Here is a 27,817-nt window from a genome sequence, read left to right on the forward strand (position 1 = left end):
ACCCAGACCTCAGTCACCCCACAGTCCTAAGGGGTACCCCGGCTCCAGGCTCCCCAGCTCAGACCCGCCCAATCCTGCCATCAGACAGGCTCTCCAAAGGCCCTGCTCCACCCAGACACCTCAAAATCAAGCCCAGGGTCCTCATCCGGGAGTTCACAGCCATCCACAGGCTCCACCCTGCCGTGCCATATTTGTCTCCAAACAAACACCAGGCATCATTCCTTATGCCCAGGCTCAGGTCTCCCCACACTCCATACTCACTGCCCCCACCCAGGCCTCCCCCATCCACGCTCACTGTCCCCCACACAGACCTCCCCCCATCCACACTCACTGTCCCCACTCAGACCTCCCCCCATCCTCACTCACTGTCCCCACCCAGACCTCCCCCCCATCCTCACTCCCTGTCCCCACCCAGACCTCCCCCCATCCTCACTCCCTGTCCCCACCCAGACCTCCCCCCATCCACACTCACTGTCCCCACCCAGACCTCCCCACATCCACACTCACTGCCCCGGGCTAAAGCAAGCGCAGCCTCGTCCTCAGAAGCACATTGTTTTTACCTCTTCCCAGAACTTCCCAGTTTCTGGTGAATGTGTCTGACCTCTCCTACTGGACCGAACACTCCCAGAGAGCAGGGTGCCTCCTGCCCAGATGGTACTGACAATATGTGGCACTAGAACAGGACTGAGAGCCCGGAAATAAACCCATACATCCGTGTTCAACTGACTTTCCACAAGGGTGCTGAGACCATACCACGGGGAACGAACAGTCTTTTCAACATCTGCTGGGACAAGAGGAGCCACGTGCAGAAGGATGACGTGGACCCCGAGGTCACACCATTGTCAAATTTAACTCAAACAGATCAAACCTAAAACAAGAGCTAAAACTATGAAATTCTTGCAAGGAATGTTGGGGTAAATTTTCATGACTTCAGATTTGGCAATGATTTCTTAGATAGGTATCATCATGTTTTGGTGTCATGTAAGATTTGCTTATGATTTCTTAGATGACACCATACATGACAAAAGAAAAAAGAGACCAATTGGACTTTTTATCATAATTTTTTTGAGACAGGGGTCTTGCCATGTTGTTTAGGTTCATCTCAAGCTCCCGGGCTCAAGTGGTCCTCCCACCTTGGCCCCCAGGCTGCTGAGATGACAGGCATACACCACGGTGCCTGGCTGACGTTACCATAATTTCCAGCTTTGTGCATCAACAGATACTATCAACAAGGTGAAAAGACGGCCCAGAGAACGGGAGAAGATATTTGCAAACCACGTATCTGGTAAGGGTCTAGTATCTAGACTATAAATAACTCTCACAACTCAACAATGAAATGACAATTCCATTTAAACACGGGCAAAGGATTTGAAAAGATATTTCCCCAAAGAAGATACGCAAATGCCCAAAAATCACCTGAAAAAAGACTCAACATCATTAACCATCAGGAAAATACAAATCAAAACCACCATGAGATACCACTTCACATCCACTAGGATGGCTATATGAAAAAATATGAAAAATAACAAGTGTTCGCGAGGATGTGGAGGAAGTGCCACACTTGTGCCTTGTTGGTGGGAATGGAAAATGGAAGCCACTATGGAAGACAATTGGGCAGTTCCTCCACAAGTTAACACAGAATTATCATCTGACTCAACAATTCCGCTCCCAGGCATAGACCCAAAAGAATTGAAAGCAGATGTTCAAATAAAAACCTGTACACCAGTGTTCACAGCAGCACCATTCACAATAGCCAAAACGGGAAACAACACAAATGTCCATCAACTGGAAAAAGGACAAACAATATATGATGTATCCATACAAAGGAATATTATTTGGCTATAAAAAAGAATGAGATATCGATTCCTGCTACAACACAGACAAACCTTGAAAATCTGCTAAAAGAAGCCAGTCACAGAAGACCACATATTATATGATTCCATTTATGTAAAATGTTCAGAACAGACAAATTTATAGAGACAGAACGTAGATTAGTGGTTGCCTAGGGCTTCTTGGGGTCGGGGAAGGGTGACAGCAAAAGGGAATGGGGTTTGTTTGTGGTGATGATTGGTGATGGTGATTAGAAGGTCATCCATGACCTCGCCCATTACTCTGGTGAATGAAGACCATCTTTGCCTCATGTCCACTGGGTATGTTATGCATTTCTTCTCCTCATAGAGAATTTATAGTGTCTCATTGACCAACCAGCCAGACGTGATACTAATCTGGGTTCCAAAAACAAGAAACACAACAGATAAAGGAAATTGTCAGTGATGGAATCCGAAGGTCAGGCATGTAAGTTTCACTATAACTTTTATTCCACTTTGCTGCATGTTTTTAATTATTCATAACAAATTATTATAAAAGTAAAATTACAAGTAGATAGCTTGGGCATTCAACCCATAAAAACCAGGTTCACAACATTAGGAGAACACAGACAAAGACCTTGGGAGCTCCCACTCGCAATAAAACATATCCATGCCTGTTCCTGCTCCCCACAGGTGTCCACAGGTGACACACCAGGTGACACGGCTGCCTGAAGGAAGATGCAGGACTTCCCTATTGTGGCACAGGACTGGGGACTGTGGAGACAGTCTCTACTTTAACACATTCAGCTCTCTGAGTTCAAAGCGAGTCAGAAAATGGGCAGAGCCACTATTTTTATTACCTCAAAATGAATCTGGCAAACGATGCTGGGGCTGACCAAGCAGGCGTTCAACCCGGTCACACACTCCAGGTAGCCCCGCTAGCAGGCTGACAAATTCTCTTCTTCTGCCAGGTGACAAAGGGCAGTGGTTACAGGTCCGGGCTCAGGGTCACGTATCTGAGGTTTGCATTCTGGCTCTGTGAATTATGAGCTTGGTGACCTCGGGTAACTTCCTTCATTTCTCTAAGCCTTAGGTGCATCACCCATAAATGAGTAGCTGCCTCCTGGGGCTATTGGGAAGAATAAATTCAATCGGTGGTTCTGAATCAGAGTGATTTTGTCCCCCAAGAGACTTTTGGAAGTATCTGGAGACACAGTAGGGGGTGCTACTAACCACTATCCATCCAGTGGGTAGAGGTCAGGAACGCTGCTAAACATCCCTGAGGCACAAACCAGCCCCCATGACAGAGTTATCCAGCCTAAACGCCAAAGCACTTGAGTTGAGAAAACCTGATAGAGGTGGTGCAGGTAACACAACCAGCACAAAGCCTGTCACAGTGTGCACTCTCAGGGTAGGGCCATCATGGCTGTCCTCATCATCACCATCGTCATCATCATGATATGCACCATTATCACCATCAGTCATCATCATTACCATCACCATCACTGTCATCTCTGTCACCACCATCATCACCATCATCGTCACCAATACCACTATCATCACCCTCACCATCATCACCACCATCACCATCATCACCATCATCATCACTGTCATCTCTGTCACCACCATCATCACCATCATCGTCACCAATACCACTATATCACCCTCACCATCATCACCACCATCACCACCATTACCATCATCATCATCATCACCATCACTGTCATCTCTGTCACCATCATCATCACCGATACCACTATCATTACCCTCACCATCATCACCACCATCACCATCATTACCATCATCACCATCATTACCATCACCATCACTGTCATCTCTATCACCACCATCATCATCACCAATACCACTATCATCACCCTCATCATCATCACCACCATCACCATCACTGTCATCCCTATCACCACCATCATCACCATCATCATCACCAATACCACTATCATCACCCTCACCATTATCACCACCCTCACCATCATCACCACCATCACCATCATTACCATCAGTCATCATCACCATCATCATCATGATATGCACCATCATCACCATCATTACCACCACCATCACTGTCATCTCTGTCACCACCATCATCACCATCAGCAGCAGCAGCATTATTACCATCATCATCACCAATTTCACTATCATCACCCTCATCATCATCACCATCATCACCCCATCACCATCACTGTCACCAGCATCATATTCACCACCATCAGCACCATCACCATCATCACCATCACTGTCACCATCATCATATTCACCTCCTGACATCATTAGTCATCATCACCATCACCACCATCAGACATTGTCATCATCACTGTCATCACCACCCCATCACCATCACTGTCATCTCTGTCACCACCATCATCACCATCATTGTCACCAATACCACTATCATCACCCTCACCATCATCACCACCATCACCATCACTGTCACCAACATCATCATATTCACCACCATTAGCACCATCACCATCATCACCATCACTGTCATCATTACCATCAGTCATCATCACCATCACCACCATCAGACATTATCATCATCATCCACATCATCACCACCATCAGTGTCATCATCATCACCAACACCATCATCACTATCACCATCAGTGCCACCACCATCATCATATTCACCTCCATCAGTCATCATCACCATCATCACCATCAGTCATCACCATCACCATCACTGTCATCTCTGTCACCACCATCATCACCAATACCACTCTCATCACCCTCATCATCATCACCATCACTGTCACCATCATCATCATATTCACCTCCATCAGTCATCATCACCATCACCACCATCAGACATTGTCATCATCACTGTCATCACCATCATCATTATTACCATCATCACCAACACCACTATCATCATCCTCATCATCATCACCATCATTGTCAATCACCATCACCGTCATCACTATCATCACCATCACTGTCACCATCATCCTATTCACCACCATCAGGCTTGTCACCATCAATCATCACTACCCTCACCATCATCCTCTTCTGTATTGTGGGAAATGCCCAGAGGGGCTAACATCTGGGCAGGAGGCCTGATGAATAGAAAGTGTATCTACTGGGAAGAGGAATCAGCATGAGGGGAAAGGCCACGTGGCCTTGCTGAGACAGGCAGGAGGCCTTTGGTGAGGCCATATCAAAAACCATCCTAGTCTGTAGTCCCAGCATTTTGGGAGGCCAAGGCGGGAGGATCCATTGAGCCCAGGAGTTTGAAACCAGCCTGGGCAACATGGTGAAACCTTGTCTCTGAAAACAAAAACAAACAAACAAAAAAAACACGCACACAAAGAAAAAATTAGCTGGGCTCAGTGACATGCACCTGTAATCCCAGCTACTTGGGAGGCTGAGGTAGGAGGGTCACCTGAGCCTGGGGAGGTTAAGGCTGCAGAGAGCCGTGATCGTACAACTGCACTCCAGGCTGGGCAACAGAGTGAGTCTCTGTCTCAAAGGCAAACAAACAAGCACAACACCGTAAATCCCATCCGCAAAGGTGCCAGTAGCTGGCAAGTCTACAGCCACTGCTATGAGGACTCCGTCTGCATTGTCACTTTCCCACCTCTCTAACTTCTCATTGCCATTAGCAGGAACTTCCTTGAACAAACCCACCAGGGGTTCATGCTCAGAGAAGCCGGAAGGGGGATCGCTGGGGTTTCTACACCTGTGTAGCCAGACTTGGGGAAACAGAAACAGCCACCCAGGACTGGCTAGAGAACTGAGTCCTGGGGCAAGTGAGAGGAGGCCAGGAGCAGTGCCCTGAGGCTGAGAAGTGGGTGCCTGCTGGGGCATGCGTGCTCCCCGTCTGCACACACACACCCTGCTGGGGCATGCGTGCTCCCCGTCTGCATGCACACCCTGCTGGGGCATGCGTGCTCCCCGTCTGCACACACCCTGCTGGGGCATGCGTGCTCCCCGTCTGCACACACACCGACTTTGCACTGTAAGGACAAATGGGATGCTAGTGGGCTCTGAGTCTCAAAGACCAGGACATGAGGGAAACACAAAATGTCACGTGGGGGAGGTGAAAGGTTTGTCTGTCAATGATCAATTAGGAGAACCACCATTGAGGGCTTACCATTTGCCAGGCTTAGTGCCAAGTGCTTTATGGAATCATGTCCTTTATCTTTCAAAGTAACCCTGTGAGGCAGGTTTTAACACCCCCATTGTACAGGTGAGCAAACTGAGGCTCAGAGAGGTGAATGACAGCTGGTAAGTGACAAAGGTCCAGGATTTGAACTCCAAGCATAAGCTCTTAACCACAAGCGTAGTCCAACTTCTCACACTTCATGGTACTCTGTGCTGGACAGAACTATGTGTGTTTGGGGCCTTTCCCCATCGCAGTTGTATTAGTCCATTGGCCTACCTGAGACTGGGCAATTTACCAAAGAAAGAGGTTTAATGGACTTACAGTTCCACATGGCTGGGGAAGCCTCACAACCACGGTGGAAGACAAGGAGGAGCAAGTCACATCTTACGTGGATGGCGGCAGGAAAAGAGGGAGCTTGTGCAGGGAAATTCCCCCCATAGAACCATTGGCTCTCATGAGACTTACTCACTATCACGAGAACAGCACGGGAAAGACCTGCCCCCGTGATTCAATGACCTCCCACCGGGTTCCTCCCACAACAGGTGGGAGTGCAAGACGAGATTTGGGTGGGGACACAGCCGCACCATTTCGTAGCCATCCCGTGTACACACATCATCTTTTTTCCTTCTCCTTTCAGATAAGTCAGAGACAACAGATAAGATTCTAAATAGAAAAACACTATTTTATCAAAAATAAGAAAACAACAGATACTTCACTGAAGATATACAAATGGCAAACAAGCCAATGAAAAGATGCCCAACATGATATGTAATTAGGGAATTGCAAATTAAAACAAGATACTACTACACACCTATTAGAACAGCCCAGATTCGAAACACTGACATCACCAAATGCTGGTGACACTGACATCACCACATGCTGGTGAGGATGTGCGGCAACAGGAACCCCCAAAACACTGCAAAACAGCACAGCCAACCCGGGCAGCACAGTGGGACTCTGTATCTATGAAAAATAAAAACATGTTTAGCCAGGCGTGAGGGCACATGCCCACAGTCCCAGCTCCTCGGGAGGCTGAGATGGGAGGATGGCTTGAGCCCTGGACCTCGAGGCAGCAGGGAGCCGGGACAGCACAACCACGCTCAGCTCCAGCCTGGGTGACAGAGCAAGACTCCGTTACAAAAAAAAAAAAAACCAGTACAGCCACTTGGGAAGGTATTTTGTTACAAAGTTGACTATACTCTTACCGAAGGATCCAGCAAGCACGTTCCTTGGTATATGCAAATGAACTGACCATTTATGCAAATGCATGACTGTTTATGTAAATGAACTGACCGTTTATGCAAATGAACAGTTATCTCTGTTCAACAACCGGCACCCTCATGTTTACTAAATATTTACACATAGTTGCAAAAACCTGGAAGCAACCAAGATGTCCTTCATCAGGTGAATAAACAAAATATGGTACCATATATTCATACGATGAAACATAATTTAGCGATTAAAAAAAAATGAGCTAGTAAGGTTGGGCAGGATGGCTCATGCCTGTAACCCCAGCATTTTAGGAGGCCGACGTGGAAGGATTACTTGAGGCTAGGAATTCAAGACCAGCCTGGGCATAATAGCGAAATCCCGTCTCCACACAAAAAAAAAATTATTTAATTTAATTAATTAAAAGAAAAATGGGCCGGGCGCGGTGGCTCAAGCCTGTAATCCCAGCACTTTGGGAGGCCGAGACGGGCGGATCACGAGGTCAGGAGATCGAGACCATCCTGGCTAACACGGTGAAACCCCATCTCTACTAAAAAATACAAAAAACTAGCCAGGCGAGGTGGCGGCGCCTGTAGTCCCAGCTACTCGGGAGGCTGAGGCAGGAGAATGGTGTGAACCCGGGAGGCAGAGCTTGCAGTGAGCTGAGATCCGGCCACTGCACTCCAGCCTGGGCCACAGAGCGAGACTCCGTCTCAAAAAAAAAAAAAAAAAGAAAGAAAAAGAAAAATGAGGCTACTCTGGGCACACTGTCTATAGGGTAACCCTTCCCTGTAAGAAGGAGTTAAAAAAGAAAAAAAAAAAAGAGCTGGCAAGCCACAGACAGACATGGAGGAATCTTAAATGCATGCTGCTAAGAGAAGGAAACCAGACTGAAAGGGCTACTTACGGCACGGTTCCAACTACGTCTATTACATTCTGAAAAATGCCAAACTATGGAGACAACAAAAAGACCAGGGATTTGGGGGTGGAACGGGAAGAACGAGGAAATGGATTGCAGGGGATTTGGAAGGCAGTGAAGTTATTATTCTCTACACATGTCTTTACACATTTTTTGAAGCGATAGAACCTACACCTCCAAGATAGAACCCTAAGTGTACACTATACATCTTGGTTAATAACAATGTATCAGTATTACCACGTTTATTGTAACAAATGTACCACACCAAAGCAAGATGTTAATCATGGGAAATTGAAAGAGGTAAAAGGTTAGACGGGATGGCCGGGCGCGGTGGCTCAAGCCTGTAATCCCAGCACTTTGGGAGGCCGAGACGGGCGGATCACGAGGTCAGGAGATCGAGACCATCCTGGCTAACACGGTGAAACCCTGTCTCTACTAAAAAATACAAAAAACTAGCCGGGCGAGGTGGCGGGCGCCTGTAGTCCCAGCTACTCGGGAGGCTGAGGCAGGAGAATGGCGGGAACCCGGGAGGTGGAGCTTGCAGTGAGCTGAGATCCGGTCACTGCACTCCAGCCTGGGCCAGAGCGAGACTCCGCCTCAAAAAAAAAAAAAAAAGGTTAGACGGGAACTCTGTACTTCTTGTTCAATTTTTTTCTGTAATCCTAACACTGTTCAAAAAACCAAAAAAGTGCTACCAAATGCAATGGAAAAAATTTAAATTTTCTTCTTCATAGAGAAAAAAAACACCACATCCATCATCATCAATGGCGAAGAATCTTGCCATGCCACTAATATTACCTTTGGGTGTCACACCGTCCCGAACGCTTTTGTGTGGATTAACCACAGGAGCTCGTCATCCCTGTTTGCCAAAGGAGGAAGGCACGTACTGTCCATGCCTGTGTTCCCATCCCCACCACGCAGCCCTCCCTTGGGACTGCACAACGTTGAAAGGTCAACAAATACTGGGCCCCAATTCTTATTCTTCATCACAGGCATCACAGCTGGAATCTGTGTTTATTTCTTGGTTTATGTGTCAATCTCTGGAAGGTGCACGGGGAGAAGGGTCACCTCCATTGTGCTGCCTCCAAAGAACCAGAGCGTACTGCACGGTGCACGAGATGAATCCCGAATGACTCGGACAGTGGCTCCAATAAATGCTGGGGCCATGCAAAGAACACCGGGAGCAAAGAGAAGGCGCAGGGAAGATCTTGCTCTGTGGCAGTCCCAGGGGGCTTCAAAGAGAAGAACGTGGTGCAGGGCTCAGAGGGAAAAGGAGGGACTTGGCAGGCAGAAGGCGGCATTCCAGGGAGAGAACTGTCCTCCCAGAAGTGCCAGAAAGGAAGAGGAAACTCACTCAGGGAACGAGGGTAGCTGGGCGGGAGGGAAACTGGTCTGGGCAGGTTAGTGACTGCCCTGAGGTCACAGCTCGCTGGCACCCTCTTGGGCAGAGCTAGGAGTGCTGAAGCCGTAGAAATAGCCAAGCGCACTTTGAGCTTTCACTGAAGTCAGGCTGAAAAGAGAGGACAGTGAACAGACCCTCCCCTTCCCCACGTCACCCACATCTCCCAACATCCAGGGACCAGGAGCGTGCCCAGAAATCACCAGCCCAAACTCAAAACGGCTTTAAGGTTAAATTCACGTTCTATCCCACCATATATTGATGATTTTAAAAATTAAAATGACTGGGCACAGTGGACCACGCCTGTAATCCCAACCCTTTAGGAGGCCAAAGTGGGAGGACTGCTTGAGGCCAGGAGTTCGAGACCAACCTGGGCAATGTAGCAAGACCCCATCTGTATAAAAAACTTTTTAATAGAAATAAATGTTAAAAATGTACTGATTAATTAATTCAATTTAATGAGAATAATGCTTCTTCTCCACCCTAAGAGATATTCCTTCCAAAAACGTCTTCCAGTAAAATCGAGTCCAGGATTCTGCAACTCTGGTTTTATATAGTAATAGCAGCAGTAGCTGACATTTCTATAACACCTTGCCTATATCATCACTCACAATCTCCCCTGCAATCCCAGCGAGTGCCCTCAGCACCCCGATATTACAGATGTGCCCAGCACACTGCAGGGACAGCCCACATCCACACACACGAGCACAGAGGCCAATTAGCTTCCTCCAAGTTAAACAGCGTGTCCACAGCCTCACTACTGCAGACACGGCCTTCTTTTCAGAGGCGTAAGTTTGCAATTGGACTCTACAGCTCACCAGCGGTTTACTTTGGGGCTTGTTACACGTCCCTCCACTCCATTTCTTCCTCTGTACGACAGCAGTAATAAATAATGCATTTCTCAACAGGTTTTGTCCATAGTGAATTGTGGTAACCGAGTAAAAGTTCCAGGCTGGGTGCGGTGGCTCACGCCTGTAATCCTAGCGCTTCAGGAGGCTGAGGCGGGCGGATCACAAGATTGAGACCAGCCTGGCCAACATAATGAAACCCCATCTCTACTAAAAATACAAAAATTATCCAGGCATGGTGGCTCACGCCTGTAATCCCAGCACTTTGGGAGGCCGAGGTGGGCGGATCATGAGGTCAAGGGATCGAGACCATCCTGGCCAACATGGTGAAACCCCATGTCTACTAAAAATACAAAAATTAGCTGGGCGTGGTGATGTGTGCCTGTAATCCCAGCTCCTGAGGAGGCTGAGGCAGGGGAATCACTTAAACCCAGAAGGCGGAGGTTGTAGTGAGCTGAGTTCGCGTCACTGCACTCCAGCCTGGTGACATAGCGAGACCCCATCTCAAAAAAACAACAACAAAAAAAAAGTTCCAAACACAGTATCTGGTGTGTAGCAGGCCCTCACAAAACAAAACAAAACAAAACAAAACAAACCTGTTTTTTAAACCAAGCTGGCCCCTGAATGCTGGTGAACTTCTCCACACTCAAAGGATGAAATGGGAGCTTAAAACAACGGCAGACCCTGATGATGAATGAAATCCTGGCCTGGGGCCGTCAGCCAAGGGCATCTGGGCCAAACCAGAGGGCAGGAAACAGCGGACTTCCTCCTCCCACATGAACTCTGGCCCAGAGGGAGCTTCCTTCAGCCGACCGCACCCACTTCCCCCAGAACATTCCAGAACATTCCACAACACTCCGTGCTAGGCCAGGAGGCTCCAGGAAGAGGTCACTGAGTAGCTCTTACCATCTCCTCCCAGCCCAGCCAGGAGAAGCTGCCCCTCCCGTCCAGGACTCCATGCACAACTTCTGACCTGCCCATCACCCACGGCCTCCCCACAGAGGGCCAGGGCTCAGCTCGTCCACCTCCGACCCGCCTCACTCCAGCGCCTCTAGGCTGCCCTCCAAGCCAGTACAGGATGGCCTGGGTGGCTGGGCGGCTTGACTTTGGCTATGGCCCTAGTCGGCTTCTGAAACCCTCTCTACTTGGGCCCCTGACTAGTTATCTGCCTTCAGTCCTGGTAAAATGAGACTCTTCAAGGACCGTCAAGAAACACTCCCCTCCTCAAGCACCCTCAATGGCTCCCACTGCCTCCTGAAAAGTTCAGAGGCCACACCCTGAGACTGATGGTCCTCCACAATACAGTCCCACCCTTCCCTCCGTTCCCTGCGGGACTCGCCCGCTGCAGCCAAAATAGACCACACCAAGAATCGTGCCCACATTTCTGGACCTGTAAGTACAGACTCACCCTCCATCTCCACCTAGCTGGGTTTCACTCCTCCCGCACCCCACCCGTCTCTTCCATGATCCTTTCTTTTTCTCATCTCTGAATTCCTCCAGCACACAATTTCCAAAGCGCGGGCATCCACGTGCCACCTGCCATCCCCGTGCGGCTCCCGTACTATTCTTTACTTAATATTTCCCTTTAAATCAACCCACTCCTTTACTTGAACAAATTTATCTTCAAAGGAAACTTCGTATCTCCACCATAAATAGAAAAACCATCCCATATGCCATAAATAGAAGGCAACTGAAAAAAAACAAGTTATGTTCTAATACACATGAAAATAAATCAACAGGAAAACACTGAAATGCTTGTCTGTGTGCCTGACGAGGTAAACCTATATATAGGTTGTAAATGGAACAGCACCTCGAGGCGCAAGGGTCCCGGAACCCCTGCGTATGGGTTTGGGGAGTGCTCAGTCCTGACAGTTGCTCCTGACCAAGTCCGCTGGCCACACGGCCTTCTATAGTCTTCAAAACCCCTCCTGCTCTAAGACACGTGGCCTTGGCATCTTATTTTTTTGCTTTCTTTGGGGCCCTTAGGTGTTTTGGCCCCATCTCACAGTTATCTGGGGACTTGTCACCGAAGGTGAGTATCCCAGGGGAGGGAGCGCAGAGCCTGCAGCCCCTGGGCCGGTCCTGCCCACAGCATAACACGCAACACAAGCAGTATGTTCCAGTCTGCTCAGCTGCGTGGCCCCCATTCTCTGCCTGACCCCAGGCCCATCTGCTGCTAGCACACAACCCCGCCGCCCCGCACCCCAAATCCATCTCTGTCCACTGGGGTGTTTCAAAGGACCACAGGAAAGAGCACTGGAGGCACCAGCGGGGCACGAAGCCTGTTCTCCAGCCCCGGCTGCCTCTCGAGGACCTGGGACAGCCTAGAAAAGCGAGTTTCCAGTCAACGATTAACCAGACGCTCTCCCAGCGCAGACACAAACCTTTTCCCCGGAAGTTAGCAAAGTTCTGGGAGAATCCCTGCGTGCACCCCAGGAAAACGGAGGCGTCTTCTGATGTTTCAACGCTCCAGGGGGAGCCATGAGACCCAGAACCTACCGGGAATGGAGGGGCTTCACCCAGACAAGGCCCCGCACAGGGGAGGAGGAGGCCGCTCTCCCTCCCACCGCCGCTGTCAGGGGAGACCCGCGGCGTCCAGATGAGGAGCTGAATCACTGGGACTTAAGTCAATAAGTGGCAGCCACCAGGCAGGCCCAGCTGGAGCCAAACCAAGGCCTGGATTCTCCTCGTGGACGCAAGCCAGGCAAGGCCCCACCACGTCTCCCAGTCACAGAGTCCAAAACTGAGCAGACTTGGGACGCTTCCTCTTAGACCGCAGCCCTCTGTGGGAATGTTCGTCTGGCCACTTTTACACATTTCAAGCACTTTTTTTTTTTGGTTAGAAAGGGCACATTTTCTGAAAAGGCATCCAATACAGTCCTTACAGCCGTGGGGTGGGGACGGGGCGTCAGCATCCCATCGCTTCCCGAAGCCCCGGCTGCCTGGACCGGGCCCCTTCTGGGGGCGGCTGTTCGGGAGGAAGGCAAACTGAAGCACAGACAACCTGACAGACGTGCAAACGGAGCAGCTTCCCGGAGGTGCCTCCAGGAGGACAAGGGTAATGAAATGAACCCTGGCACAGCGAGGGAGCGTTTGCAGCCTGACGTCCTCCTGCAGAGAGGAGGAGGATGGCAAGGAGCTCTTTGTTGACCTTTTCATGGTGCCAACAAGCTACTGATGGAAAAAAGAAAATGTTTTGATGCTTAAAAAAAACAAAACAAAACATCATCAGCAACGTATCCCCATGGGAGCAGCAGCAGGTGCTGCCGAGAGACAGACAGACAGAGGGATATAATCGCCAAGAGGCTCTCAAACTGGGATCCACGGAGCCAGGGGTGCCGGGTACCTCTTCAGGACTGTGCAGGTAGAAGCAGGGGGCTGGGAACAAGGGGGCTATTACAGCTCAACTCAGAGCAACTCAGCTTTTTCTTCTTCATCTATCGGGCTTCCAGGTAGGATTTCATTTGAAGAAAAGATCCTGCAGTAAAAAAGTTGAGAAGTGGCCGGGCACGGTGGCTCAAGCCTGTAATCCCAGCACTTTGGGAGGCCGAGACGGGCGGATCACGAGGTCAGGAGATCCAGACCATCCTGGCTAACACGGTGAAACCCCGTCTCTACTAAAAATACAAAAAAACTAGCCGGGCGAGGTGGCGGACGCCTGTAGTCCCAGCTACTCGGGAGGCTGAGGCAGGAGAATGGCGTGAACCCGGGAGGCGGAGCTTGCAGTGAGCTGAGATCCGGCCACTACACTCCAGCCTGGGCGACAGAGCGAGACTCTGTCTCAAAAAAAAAAAAAAAAAAAAGTTGAGAAGCGCTGATATGTGCTTCTGGTTATATGAAAGGGTGGAAGGAGGCCGGTGCAGTGGCTCACACCTGTAACCCCAGCTACTCAGGAGGCTGAGGCGGGCGGATCACCTGAGGTCAGGAGTTTGAGACCAGCCTGGCCAACATGGTGAAACCCCATCTCTACTAAACACACAAAAATTAGCCGGGCGTGGTGGCAATGGTGTAGCCCCAGCCATTCAGGAGGCTGAGGTGGGAGAGGGGCTTGAGCCCAGGAGTTTGAGGCTGCTGTGAGCCATGATCTAGCCACCGTACTCCAGCCTCGGTGACAGAGTGAGACCTTGTCTTAAATTTTAAAAAATAAAATAAAATTCATAGGGAGGCCAGGCACAATGGCTCACGCCTGTAACCCTAGCACCTTGGGAGGCCGAGGCTTAGCCAGGCATGGTCGTGGGCACCTGTCGTCCCAGCTACTCAGGAGGCTTCATGAAGCAGGAGAATCTCTTGAACCCAGGAGGTGGAGCTTGCAGTGAGCCAAGATCGTGCCATTGCACTCCAGCCTGGGCGACACAGAGAGAGAGTCCGTATCAAAAAAAGGGAAGGGGAGGGGAGGGGAGGGGAGGGGAGGGGAGGGGAGGGGAGGGGAGGGGAGGGGAGGGGAGGGGAGGGGAGGGAAGAGAAGAGAAGAGAAGAGAAGGGAAGGGAAGAGAAGAGAAGAGAAGAGAAAGCGTGGAATGTGCTAGCAGCCGTCTCTGAGTGAGCGGGACCCCACACACACACCCAGGCGTGCAGGCAATCAGCTGGTCTCCGTCCTGCACGTGTGCCGTGTGTGCAGCAGAGATGCCTCCTTTGCCAGGGCCCGGCCTGGCCACTCTGCTCTTCCCCTGGCAGGACCACAGGCCGGGAGGACCAAGTTCAGAAACGCAAGTGACACCAAATCAAGCAGATGCTTGAGCCAAGTCAAGTTTCTGGAAAAGAGACTTGAACCCAGCAGGGACAGGGGCTCGATGCAGACGTCAGGGCCAGACGTGCAGATCCAGAGACCAGAGGCCAGAGACACGGGAGGACTGTGTCGGCGACCAGAGCTGATCTCGGTCGGTCCCTGGGGCGGGCACGGCCGCGAGAGGCTGGTTTCCACGTGTGTCCAGAGGTTGCTTCATGGAAAGGCCAGCTCTGCTGAAGGTCCAGGGGGCACCAGTCACGAAGTTGTGACGAGCCCTGAGTGTTTGTCCTCTGCACAGCTGAGAACGGCGACCACACCCCACACATGCTAACAGGTGCCCGACGTCCTCACAGGAGACCGCACACCACACATACTAACAGGTGCCCGACGTCCTCACAGGAGACCGCACACCACACATACTAACAGGTGCGCCCGACGTCCTCACAGGAGACCGCACACCACACATACTAACAGGTGCGCCCGACGTCCTCACAGGAGACCGCACACCACACATACTAACAGGTGCGCCCGACGTCCTCACAGGAGACCGCACACCACACATACTAACAGGTGCGCCCGACGTCCTCACAGGAGACCGCACACCACACATACTAACAGGTGCGCCCGACGTCCTCACAGGAGACCGCACACCACACATACTAACAGGTGCGCCCGACGTCCTCACAGGAGACCGCACACCACACATACTAACAGGTGCGCCCGACGTCCTCACAGGAGACCGCACACCACACATACTAACAGGTGCGCCCGACGTCCTCACAGGAGACCGCACACCACACATACTAACAGGTGCGCCCGACGTCCTCACAGGAGACCGCACACCACACATACTAACAGGTGCGCCCGACGTCCTCACAGGAGACCGCACACCACACATACTAACAGGTGCGCCCGACGTCCTCACAGGAGACCGCACACCACACATACTAACAGGTGCGCCCGACGTCCTCACAGGAGACCGCACACCACACATACTAACAGGTGCGCCCGACGTCCTCACAGGAGACCGCACACCACACATACTAACAGGTGCCCGACGTCCTCACAGGAGACCGCACACCACACATACTAACAGGTGCCCGACGTCCTCACAGGAGACCGCACACCACACATACTAACAGGTGCGCCCTCGCTAACCCGAGGGCGGTGTGTGCATCCGTAGCACCTGCCCATCCGGCACCATCCTCTGACCCAGGGACTGCGAACAACAGGGCCCCGTGGCCATGACATGTCCTCACCCTCCAGGTAAAATCTCGCCAGTTGAGTCTGCACGTGAAAGTAGGTGCTGAATTGCCTAATAAATCCACACGTGAGAGGTGCAAGAAGGAGCCAAAAAGGGCTGAGCTGAATGACTCATATATGAAATAATGTGATCATTAATATAAATAGGAAATTTAAAGTCCTCAGCTGAGTGACAGAAAACACCTTAAAAAGCTCAACAGAAATGAAGAAAATAAACCTATAATTGCAAAATCAAAGCATTACAAGAAGGTGTGCTCAAGATAACATGCTACAGATGTGATCGATTCATATTTTAACATTAGAAATGCGTGGGGCATGGTGTTCCCTGGACAACCGGCTGCATGAAGGCTTTCTGGAGGGCAGGGCCAGGCCAGCGGGAAGGCAGCTGGCACAGCTGGGGCTGGTATGGGGTCCTGGGGCCAGGGCCTGCTGGACGGCAGTCCCCAAGGACCAAAAGGCGTAGGAGAGGCAGGATATAAACCGAGCTGGGGAGTAAAGGCTGTACATTCTCGCGGGGCATTGCCTCCACCACCCCCGGGCCACAACTTGGGCCTGCCCGGTTTCCCTAGCTCTTCTATCTCCTGCCCTGCCTACCCGAGGCCCCTCTCACCCTGCACTCCACTCATCTCTGCTTCTCCCCAACCTGCCCAGCTGGTCTGCTGTGTGGAGCTCCTGCAGCTGCCTCAGATCCACCCTTCCTGGGTGGCCGCTCCTCCCCACCACTGCCCTAGGGGCACCTCAAGCAAAATCTGGTTCTTCTCCCCTCCAGGTCTGCCTCTGCCTTTGCTCCTGCTATCCCCAGGGCCCCAGGCGCCCCTCCCTCCACCTCATCCTTCCGGACCCAGCAAATGTCCTCCACCGGGAAGCCTTTCTTGACCTCCCTACCCTCCTGGAAGGAACCTCTCCCAGCCCAAACTCCCATAGCTAGTTGCCTGTCCCTTTGCTTCCTGCTGAGCTTAGGCTGTATTTGTTCATGTACTTATCTTCTACCGGACTCCTCTCTGTATCCTTTTTATTCTTTCATTCATTCATTCCACAAATACTAATTGAGCGCCTCCTATGTGCTAGAGCCCACGCTAGGACTGGGGACGCAGTGATGAGCAAGACAGACACTGTCCCTGCCGTCCTGGAACTCCCATCTCGGAGAGAAAACAAAACACGAAGCAAATAAACACCAGCAAATACGTCAGGACAAGCGGCGATATCGGCTGGGATAGAAGGTGGAGGTGATGGAGAGGCGAGCGTCAGTGCAGACGGAGGAGGTGGGGGAGGAGACTCAGAAAGCGACGTTCGACTGGGGCCAGAGGGGTGAGCAGTGCGAGTCGGGCAGCTCTCCAGGCACATAATTGGTGGTTGCTGAACATGTGTGGAACAAATGAGCGGCTAACAAGCCAGAAATTCCGAGCGTGTGCCCCGTGTCGCTCCAGACACAACTTCCCCACCCGTGTCACCCCGATGGGTCCCTCCGACTGGCAACCAGGGGCATTTTCCAGCCCTCACGCCTCCTACAGGGCCCACCCGTGTCACCCGTGTCACCCGCGCAGAGGCGCTCGCCAGGACTTGAGAGGATCTCCGCTCAGAACCCCTCACAGCCTCCCTGACATCACCAGCAGCCCTCGAGCTGCAGAGCAAGCGGGTTTTGTCTCCCTGCAGACTCCAGCCCCGGAGCGCCAGGCACAGACGCCCAGCGAGGCCGCCTCTGCGCTCGGGGGGAACAGCCCTGACGGATCGGTGGTGTCCGCCAGGCGACGGCAGAACACACAGAGGCACATTGGCCACGTATTTTCCTTGTCACCCAGGGCCCCACAAATGACCACTCAGGCAAGAAACCTCCTTCAGGTCTAATTGCCTGGACGAGCATCCGCATCTGCCGCCCTTTCCTCAGGGGCCACCTGAACCAGGTCACTGATTTCTTTTTTCCTGCCTCGACTGCTCATTAGCTCAGAGCTAAATGTGTGGCTCAAATACAGCAAACTGTATACAGCTCGATGGCCCGAATAGGGGGTCTCACGCTCCCCCTGGCTTCAACCTTCTAGATAATCTACATCTATGTCTTTCCTGATCTTATTTTTATGATTTCTATTTAGTTACAGGTACATAAACATACACACATATATGTATAGACATATGTAAACAGACATACACACATATATCAATATAAAATATCTACGTATAGGTCCAGTATGTAATACCTACTTTACCTTTTGTCTATGAATATATCTTTTTTTTAAAAAATAGAGACAGGGTCTCACTATGTTGCCCAGGCTTGGCTCAAACTCCTGGACTCAAGCAATCCACCTGCCGGGGCCTCCCCAAGCACTGGGATTACAGGCATGAAACACCGTGCCCAGCCATTAACATGTCTTTTTATATTTATTTCTTATGTTTCTTCTCCCTTTTTTTTTTTTTTTTTTCAGAGACAGGGTCTCACTATGTTGCCTACGCTGGTCTTGAACTCCTGGGCTCAGGCAATCCTCTTGCCTCCGCTTCCCAGAGTGCTGGGATTACAGGCATGGGCCACCACACCCAGCCTTTATATTTCTTATATACGTACAATATAGAGAGAGTTGTAAATATATTCTTGTAAGTACCCTCAATTCTTTTACAGAACAAGATAGAGGAATAAATGAATAGACAGAGAGATGACAGACATGAAATACCAGGGAAAAATAAGACAGCCTTTGCTGAGAGAATTCAGAATACAGTTAGCTGCACTCTGTCGTGAACAGAGTATGGAATTAGAGATCAGAAGCCAGACTCGCAGTCCCAGCTCGCACCAGCGACGTGACTGTGAAGGGAAACAAGTTAAACACACACAGCCCCGCAAGTCCTTACCCCGGCCAGTCTGAGGTTTTATCAACTCTTACATGTCTATCACCTAATCTGCGCTGCTCACTTCCCCTGGCGGTAACAGAAATTACACGGGAGGTTCCTGACTGTGCCGTCAACACCGGCTTCATGCAGGACGCTGGCGTCATTATTAGTATTGGAGACGACACTCCAGGCAGCCCGCGTTCGACCGTAAACAATAAGACACCAAACGGCACGGCCTCCTACTAAATGCTGCGGGAATTCAGAGAGAGAGGAGCCCTCAGAACCCACATCTGCATTCAGAGCGTCCTGCCCCTCTGACGTCTGAGAGCAGCGTCTGCCTGAAGGACTTCCGTCCCGTGCTTCTCCTAGCACGACAGCAAGCCCCAGCCAGGATCAGTGCGACCCTCAGGACTGGAAACGGCTGCCCTGGTATGGAGCAAAGGGCTGGGGCTCTGACAGCCCCCGCGGTCCCCTGACCACACTGTCCTCTGCAGAAAGGCCAGCCCAGCACACATCGCCCGTGGGCCAGGTGAAAGAGGACAGGCCAAGGCTGGAAACCTGGGGCCCTGGGGCAGCTGACCCCTGCGTGTGCCTCCCACATGGCCTCCCAGACCTCACCCCTGCGTGTGCCTCCCGCATGGCCTCCCAGACCTCACCCCTGCGTGTGCCTCCCACATCACCTCCCAGACCTCATCCCTGCATGCGCCTGCCACATGACTTCACAGGCCTGACCCCTGCGTGTGCCTCCCGCGTGGCCTCCCGGACCTCACCCCTGCGTGTGCCTCCCGCGTGGCCTCCCGGACCTCACCCCTGCGTGTGCCTCCCGCGTGACCTCCCGGACCTCACCCCTGCGTGTGCCTCCCGCGTGGCCTCCCGGACCTCACCCCTGCGTGTGCCTCCCGCGTGGCCTCCTGGGCCTCCCGGACCTCACCCCTGCATGTGCCTCCCGCACGGCCTCACAGACCGCACCCCTGCGTGTGCCTCCCGCGTGGCCTCCCGGACCTCACCCCTGCGTGTGCCTCCCGCGTGGCCTCCCGGACCTCACCCCTGCGTGTGCCTCCCGCGTGGCCTCCCGGACCTCACCCCTGCGTGTGCCTCCCGCGTGGCCTCCCGGACCTCACCCCTGCGTGTGCCTCCCGCGTGGCCTCCCGGACCTCACCCCTGCGTGTGCCTCCCGCGTGGCCTCCCGGACCTCACCCCTGCGTGTGCCTCCCGCGTGGCCTCCCGGACCTCACCCCTGCGTGTGCCTCCCGCGTGGCCTCCCGGACCTCACCCCTGCGTGTGCCTCCCGCGTGGCCTCCTGGGCCTCCCGGACCTCACCCCTGCATGTGCCTCCCGCACGGCCTCACAGACCGCACCCCTGCGTGTGCCTCCCGCGTGGCCTCCCGGACCTCACCCCTGCGTGTGCCTCCCGCGTGGCCTCCCGGACCTCACCCCTGTGTGTGCCTCCCGCGTGGCCTCCCGGACCTCACCCCTGCGTGTGCCTCCCGCACGGCCTCACAGACCGCACCCCTGCATGTGCCTCCCGCGTGGCCTCCCGGACCTCACCCCTGCGTGTGCCTCCCGCACGGCCTCAGAGACCGCACCCCTGCGTGTGCCTCCCGCGTGGCCTCCCGGACCTCACCCCTGCGTGTGCCTCCCGCACGGCCTCCCAGGCTCTCCTGTGCCCCATCACAGGCCCAGGTACAGTCACCAGGGTTTCCAGGCACCTGAATCCGCACCACTGGGCTTTACATCGCAGGAGAAAACGAGACAATGACAACAAGGATCCTTTTCAGCACGTTTGTCAGGTGGGCACGGACCGTCCTTTCTTTTCTGGGGGAGGTGACAGAATTCACAAAGGTAGTAAGATTAACTCTAAATTCTGGAACGTTCCCTGCCCAGCCACGTGCTGAAAGTGAGGGCAAAAAAAAGGAGGGGTGATACACAGTTGAAGGGCTGTTTGCAAATCAGTTCCAGTGACCAAATAGGGTCTCCTGTGGCTGATTCCTAGAGGCGGCCGGATCCCAGGCAGCAGGTTATCCGAAGAAAGTGGGAAGGGACTTTGAACACAGGCAACCTCGCCACCCACCAACGCCGTCCCTGTAGCTGTCCAGCCACCGTCAGGGGTGGGCTCTGGAAGCCCTGAGTTTACCCTGCGGCCAGGCCCCTGGGGCCCAGCTGGCTCTTCCAGGGGAGTGCCTAAGCCAAACTGGCACATCAAGGTCCCTCCCTTAAGAATCTGGGAAACAAGGCTGGGCACGGTGGCTCACTCCTGTAATCACAACACTTTGGGAGGCCGAGGCAGGAAGATTGCTTGGAGGCCAGGAGTTCAAGACCAGCCTGGGCAACATAGTGAAACCCCATTTCTACAAAAAAATAAACGTAGGTCAGGTGTGGTGGCTCACGCCTGCAATCCCAGTGCTTTGGGAGGCTGAGGTGAGAGGATCGTATGAGTCCAGGAGTTCGAGGCTGCAGCAAGCTATGATCACACCACTGCACTCCAGCCTGCGCAACGGAGCGAGACTCTGTCTCTAAAAACTAAAAAATAAGATTAAACTGATTTTTAAAAACTTAAGGCCAGGAGAAGTGGCTCACATCTGTGACCCTAGCACTTTGGGAGGCTGAGCTGGGAGGATCCCTCGAGCTCAGGACTTCAAGACAAGCCTGGGCAACACAGTGAGACACTGTGACACAAGGCTAGCGCCTTGTCTACTAAAAAATTTTTAAATAACCGGGTGTGGTGGTGCACGCCTGTAGTCCCAGCTTCTCTGGAGACTGAAGTAGGAGGATCACTTTAGCCTGGGAGGTCGAAGCTGCAAGGAGTCTCATAGATCTCATAGATAGAGAGAGAGGGAGATTCACTCATAGATAGATAGATGATAGATAGACAGATAGATAGATAGATAGATTATAGATAGATAGACAGACAGATAGATGATAGATAGATGATAGACAGATAGATAGATAGATGATAGATAGATAGATGATAGATAGATAGATGATAGATAGATAGATGATAGATAGATAGCTAGATAATAGATAGATAGATAGATAGATAGATGATAGATAGATGATAGACAGATAGATAATAGATAGATGATAGATAGATGATAGACAGATAGACAGATAGATGATAGATAGATGATAGATAGATGATAGACAGACAGACAGATAGATAGATAGACAGATAGATAGATAGATAGATAGATAGACAGATAGATGATAGATAGATAGATGATAGACAGATGGATAGATAGATAGACAGACAGACAGACAGACAGACAGATAGATAGATAGATAGATAGATACGGTTTGACAGATAAATTATATAGAGCTTCACTCAGATAGAGACAGTTTCACTCATGGACAGAGTCTCACTCAGATAGATAGATACACAGATGATAGATACATAGTTTCACTCACAGAGTTTCATAGAAGATTGATAGACAGACAGACAGAAACAGACAGATAAATAGATAGACAGACAGACAGACAGACAGACAGACAAAAACTAAACAGAATCTGGGAAATGGGATAAGAGACTGAGTCTCAGCTGCCCTTTGCGTTAAGAGACGCACTGAGGCTGGTGGAGGGCTGTTTCCCCTCATGGAAATGCCCAGTTAACAGAAACGGAAAGGTGGCCTGCAGTGAGGCCGACACAGAGCCGAAGAGGGCAGAGAGAGGGCCCCTCCCTCTAGCATTTGGGCTCCTTCAGCCCCTCCAGGGGCCTGAGTGTTGAAGTAAAGTTCGCTTTTCGTCCAGTCGCTACCGTTTACAACCAGCCCCAGTCAGCCGCGAGTCCTGGCCTGATGAACATCACGTCCACTTTCCCACCATCCTCCCACCCAGCAAGGCCACCGCAGGCCTCGCTGAGCTGATCAAGAATACCTGGGGGATTCAAATCAGTGGCCGGGGACAGCGAAGGTTTTGGCGCCAGAGGGACCCAGGTCTGGCTCCGTCTAGCACAGCGACCTGGAATAAACCTCCCGAAATGTAATTTCCTCCATCCGGGCTGCTGCCGATCCCTCCCCAGACCCACTCCCGGCCCTCGCTGGTCTCTTCTCACCATCGCCACAAGGAGCTCTTCGAAACGTCAGCCCGTGGCAGGTAACTCGCATTTAAAAAAGAAATAAATAAAAATAAAAAACAAAGCGTCAGCCCTGTCGTGGAACTGCCAGCCTGAAACTGCCCCAGGGGCTTCCTGCTGCTCTGATGACACAAACAGAATCTGATGATTTCAGCTCTAACCCCGGGGCCTGAGCAGCCTCACGCTGTCCCCTCGGGGCCTGCAGGCACCCTGACCCCTCTGCCTGGGAACGCTCCCCCCAACCCTCTCCCCACAGCCCCTTTTGCCTAATTAACTCTTTACAATTCATTTTATTAACATCATTATTGAGATATAATTCACAAACCACAAAATGTACCCTTTCTAAGTTTACAGTTTGGTGGGTTTTTTTGGTACATTCACAGGGTTGTGCCACCATTACCACTACCTAATTCTAGAACATTTTTCATCACTCCACAAACCAGCCCATTAGCGGCCGGGCGCAGCGGCTCACGTCTGTCATCCCAGCACTTTCGGAGGCTGAGGCGGGCGGATCACAAGGTCAGGAGTTCGAGACCAGCCTGGCCAATATGGTGAAACCCCGTCTATACTAAAAATACAAAAATTAGCCGGCTGTGGTGTCGGACGCCTGTAGTCCCAGCTACTCGGGAGGCTGAGGCAGGAGAATCGCTTGAACTCGGGAGGCAGAGGTTGCAGTGAGCCGAGCTCGTGCCACTGCCCTCCTGCCTGGGTGACAGAGCGAGACTCCATCTCAAAAAAAGAAAGAAAGAGGCCCATTAGCAGCCTCTCCCTCCCATTCCTCCCTTCTCCGCAGTCCCCAGAAGCCACGAATCTACTTTCTTATTATTTTGCATATTCTGGCCATTTCATATAAATGGAATCATGTAAGTAGTCTTTCTGATTCACAATTTCATTTTTTCAGCTCTAATCTCTATTATAATTTCTTTCCTTTTGCTTGCTTTGGGTTTAGTTTGCTGTTCTTTTTCTAGTTTCTTAAGGTGGAAGATTATTTATTTGAAGTCTTTCTTCTTTTTAACATAGGTTCTTACAGCTATACATTTTATAAGTTTTGGTAGGTTATATTTGCATTTTCATTCATCTCAAACTATGTTCTAATTTCTCTGTGATTTCCTCTTCTTTTTAGAGACGGGGTCTTGCTATATTGTCCAGGCTGGTCTCAAACTCCCACCTTGGCCTCCCCAAGTGTTGCAATTACAGGCATGAGCCACCACACCTGGCCTAATTTCTTCTTTGACCTATTGGTGTTTGTTTGTTTTGAAACAGAGTCTCACTCTTATTGCTCAGGCTGGAGGGCAGTGGTGGGATCTCAGCTCACTGCAACCTCCGCCTCCCGAGTTCAAGCAATTCTCCTGCCTCAGACTCCCGAGTAGCTGGGATTACAGGCACCCGCCACCACACCAGCTAATTTTTGTATTTTTAATTTGGACGGGGTTTCACAATATTGGCCAGGCTGGTTTCGAACTCCTGACCTCAGGTGATCGACCTGCCTCCGCCTCCCAAAGTGCCGGGATTACAGGCGTGAGCCACCACATCCAGCCAACCCACTGGTTATTTGGGAGCGTGTTTACTTTGGACATTTGTGAATTCCCAAATTTCCTTTACTGATATCTAACTTCACTCTACTACAGATAACATACTTTGTATGACTTGAATCCTTCTAAATTTATTAAGGCCAGGTGCAGCAGTTCATACCTGTAATCCCAGCATTTTGAGAGGCCGAGGCAGGTGGATCACTTACGGTCAGGAGTTCAAGACCAGCCTGGCCAACATAGCAAAACCCCATCTCCACCAAAAATACAAAACTTAGCTGAGCCTGGTGGTGCAAACCTGTAATCCCAGCTACTCAGGAGGCTGAGGCACGAGAATCACTTGCACCCAGGAGGCGGAGGTTGCCGTGAGCCGAGACTGCGCCACTGCACTCCAGTCTGGGTAACAGAGGGAGAATTCGTCTTAACAAAAATCAGTCAGGCGTGAAGGCACGTACCTGCAGTCCCAGCTACTTCCGGAGACAGAGGTCGGGGACTACTTAAGCCTGGGAGGTTGAGGCTGCAGTGAGCCGTGATCATGCCACTGCACTCCAGCCCGGGAAACAGAGCAAGACAAGAAAAATTACCGAGTCTTGTTTTACGGCCTAACATATGGCCTCTCCCGGAGCACACCTCATGGGCACGAGAGAAGAAGGTGCATGGTGCAGTTGCTGGGTGGTGTGTTCTACAGATGTCCGTTAGGTCCCGTTGATTTACAGTGTTTTCAAGTCTATTTCATTGTTGGCTCTCTGCCTACTCTTTCTCTCCATTATTGAAAGCGGGACCTTGAAGGCCCCAACTATGACTGTTGGGTTACGTGTTTCTCCCTTCATTTCTACTGGTTTTGGTTCATGTATTTTGGGGGTCTCTTGTTAGGTGCATACAGGTTTATAATTATAAGGTTTCCTGATAGGTTGACCCCTGTGTCATTGTAAAATGTCCTTGTTAGTCCCTAGTAACAATGTTTGCCTTAAAGCCTATTTCATCTGCTATTTGTGGAGCCACTTCACCTCTCTTCCGGTTACTGCTTGCATGGAGTATCTTTTCTCTCCTTTTACTTCCCACTCATTTGTGTCTTTGAATCTGAAGTGTGTCTCTTGTAGGCAGCATACATAATATTTGTATCATGTTTTAAAGTTTTATTTATTGACTTATTTTTGAGACAGGATCTTGCTGTGTCACCCAAACTAGAGTGCGCTGGTGCGAACACGGCTCACGGCAGCCTCAAGCTCCCAGGCTCAAGCGATCCTCTTACCTCAGTCTCCTGAGTAGCTGTGACTACAGACATATGCCACCATGCCCAGCTAATTTTTATATTGTTTGTGGAGATGGGGTTGGTCAACATGATACACCATGTTGGTCAGGCTGTATTATGGTTTTTTAAATCCGTTCTGCCATGCTCTACCTTTTTATTGGATAATTTAGTCCATTTGCATTTAATGTAATTACTGGTAAGATAGGATTTATGCCATTTTGCTATTTGCCTTCCATATGTCTTGTCTTTTTATTCCTCTATTTTCCCATTTCTGCTGCCTTTTGTGTTGAACAGGTATTTTCTAGCATAACTCTTCATTCTCCTCTTTCATTTTTTAAAGTTATTTTCTTAACAGTTGTCTTGGAGACTACAATTAACATTTTAATTTAAAACAGTCTAACTTGGATTAATACTGACCTAATTTCAACAGTACACAAAAACTTTGCTCCAATATCGCGCGTTCCCTCCACTCCTCGGTGCTATTATTGTTACACAAATTACATCTTGGTACATGATAAGCCCGTCCACAAAGTTTTAACAAGCATTGCTTTCTGCAGTTACCTTTTCAGACAGACAGAAGAATCACTAGCAGAATCTACTTACCCCTTTAAAGATGCTCCTTGTATTGTCATGTGGATTTCAGTCACTGCCTAGTGCCCTTTCATTTCAGCCTGAAGGATTCCCTTTCGTATTTCTTATAGGCCATGCCGGTCAGTGACAAATTCTCTCCGTTTTTATTACATTAATCGAGGCTGTCTTCATCTCTCCTTCGTTTTTGAAGGAGAGACTCTCTGGATGTAGAATTCTTTAAAGAATTGTTTAAATTATTTCAGCACTTTGGCTGTGCCACCCAGTGCCTCCTGCCGTCCAGGGCTTCGGATGAGAAGTCAGCTGTGCTATTAATCTCATGAGTGTTCCCTGCCTTATTGACACTCACCCTTCAATTCTGAGTTCAACCGTATCTTCCTCCCTGGCCTAGGCCAGGCCCTTTGATACCGGCACTCCATTCCTCTGGAATTCCCCTTTGTAGTGATTATCACCGTTGTAATTCAACAATTAATGATGGACAGAGCTCTTTCCTGTATTTTCCCACCACTACAATGTAAGTTGCATAAGGAAGAACCAAGCCTGTCTTGTTCACTACTCTGTCCCCAGAAGCCACCAATGCCTGGCACACTGTAAACTCTCAATAAACATTTACTGAGTGAACGAATGAAACGCATCCGAGAGTAGCCCACATGACGGGTCTGAGCTTCTCACTCCCTGTAGTGGTGTAAACAGCCACACCACGCCAGGGCCTGCAAGTAGACAGTGTACGTCCCTGGCCTGTGTTGAGGTTGGCCGTGTGCCTTGTGTTAGCGAACGGGATGTTAGTGAACATGATGTGAGAAAACACTGAAAACCTGTGTGTACAATTGAGCTGGATCTCTTGTGCTCCTCCTGTCACCATGAGACAGAACAGGCCTTGGGTGGTCTCTGTCCTCCTCCTGTCACCACGAGAAAGAACAGGCCTTGGGTGGCCTCTGTCCTCCTCCTGTCACCACGAAACCAAACAGGCCTTGGGTGGTCTCTGTCCTCCTCCTGTCACCACGAAACCAAACAGGCCTTGGGTGGTCTCTGTCCTCCTCCTGTCACCACGAGACAGAACAGGCCTTGGGTGGCCTCTGTCCTCCTCCTGTCACCACGAAACCAAACAGGCTTTGGGTGGTCTCTGTCCTCCTCCTGTCACCACAAGAAAGAACAGGCCTTGGGTGGACAGAACAGGCCTTGGGTGGTCACCGGTCCAAGTGGGATTAGAGACACATGGAACAGATCTAAACCCAGCTTGTGGGTGGACAGAACAGGCCTTGGGTGGTCA

The 27,817-nt window shown here is 50.9% G+C and overlaps 1 protein-coding gene and 1 long non-coding RNA gene across 26 annotated transcripts in view; one reads left to right on the plus strand and one right to left on the minus strand.

Moving 5' to 3' along the window:
* RPH3AL (rabphilin 3A like (without C2 domains)) overlaps positions 1-27,817 on the minus strand; it is a 178,283-nt gene that overhangs the window by 131,862 nt on the left and 18,604 nt on the right. For 5 of the 25 annotated variants that reach the window (XM_077969762.1, XM_077969777.1, XM_077969770.1 and 2 more), the window contains exon 1: positions 12,806-13,099. The exons of 5 other annotated variants lie outside the window; for them this stretch is intronic. The gene's annotated coding sequence lies outside the window, so the exon portion shown is untranslated. Of the gene's footprint in view, positions 1-2,668; positions 2,802-9,413; positions 9,570-10,902; positions 11,081-12,690; positions 13,101-27,817 lie in introns of those variants that run through there. 15 more of the 25 variants (XM_077969765.1, XM_077969773.1, XM_077969755.1 and 12 more) reach the window with 9 other exon arrangements.
* On the plus strand, positions 22,474-27,169 carry LOC144335227 (uncharacterized). The gene is made up of 2 exons (XR_013405890.1): positions 22,474-23,198; positions 25,871-27,169. It is a non-coding gene; the product is annotated as an uncharacterized LOC144335227 (long non-coding RNA).

The sequence above is a fragment of the Macaca mulatta genome, chromosome 16 (genome assembly GCF_049350105.2).
Source record: "Macaca mulatta isolate MMU2019108-1 chromosome 16, T2T-MMU8v2.0, whole genome shotgun sequence".
Taxonomy (NCBI): domain Eukaryota; kingdom Metazoa; phylum Chordata; class Mammalia; order Primates; family Cercopithecidae; genus Macaca; species Macaca mulatta.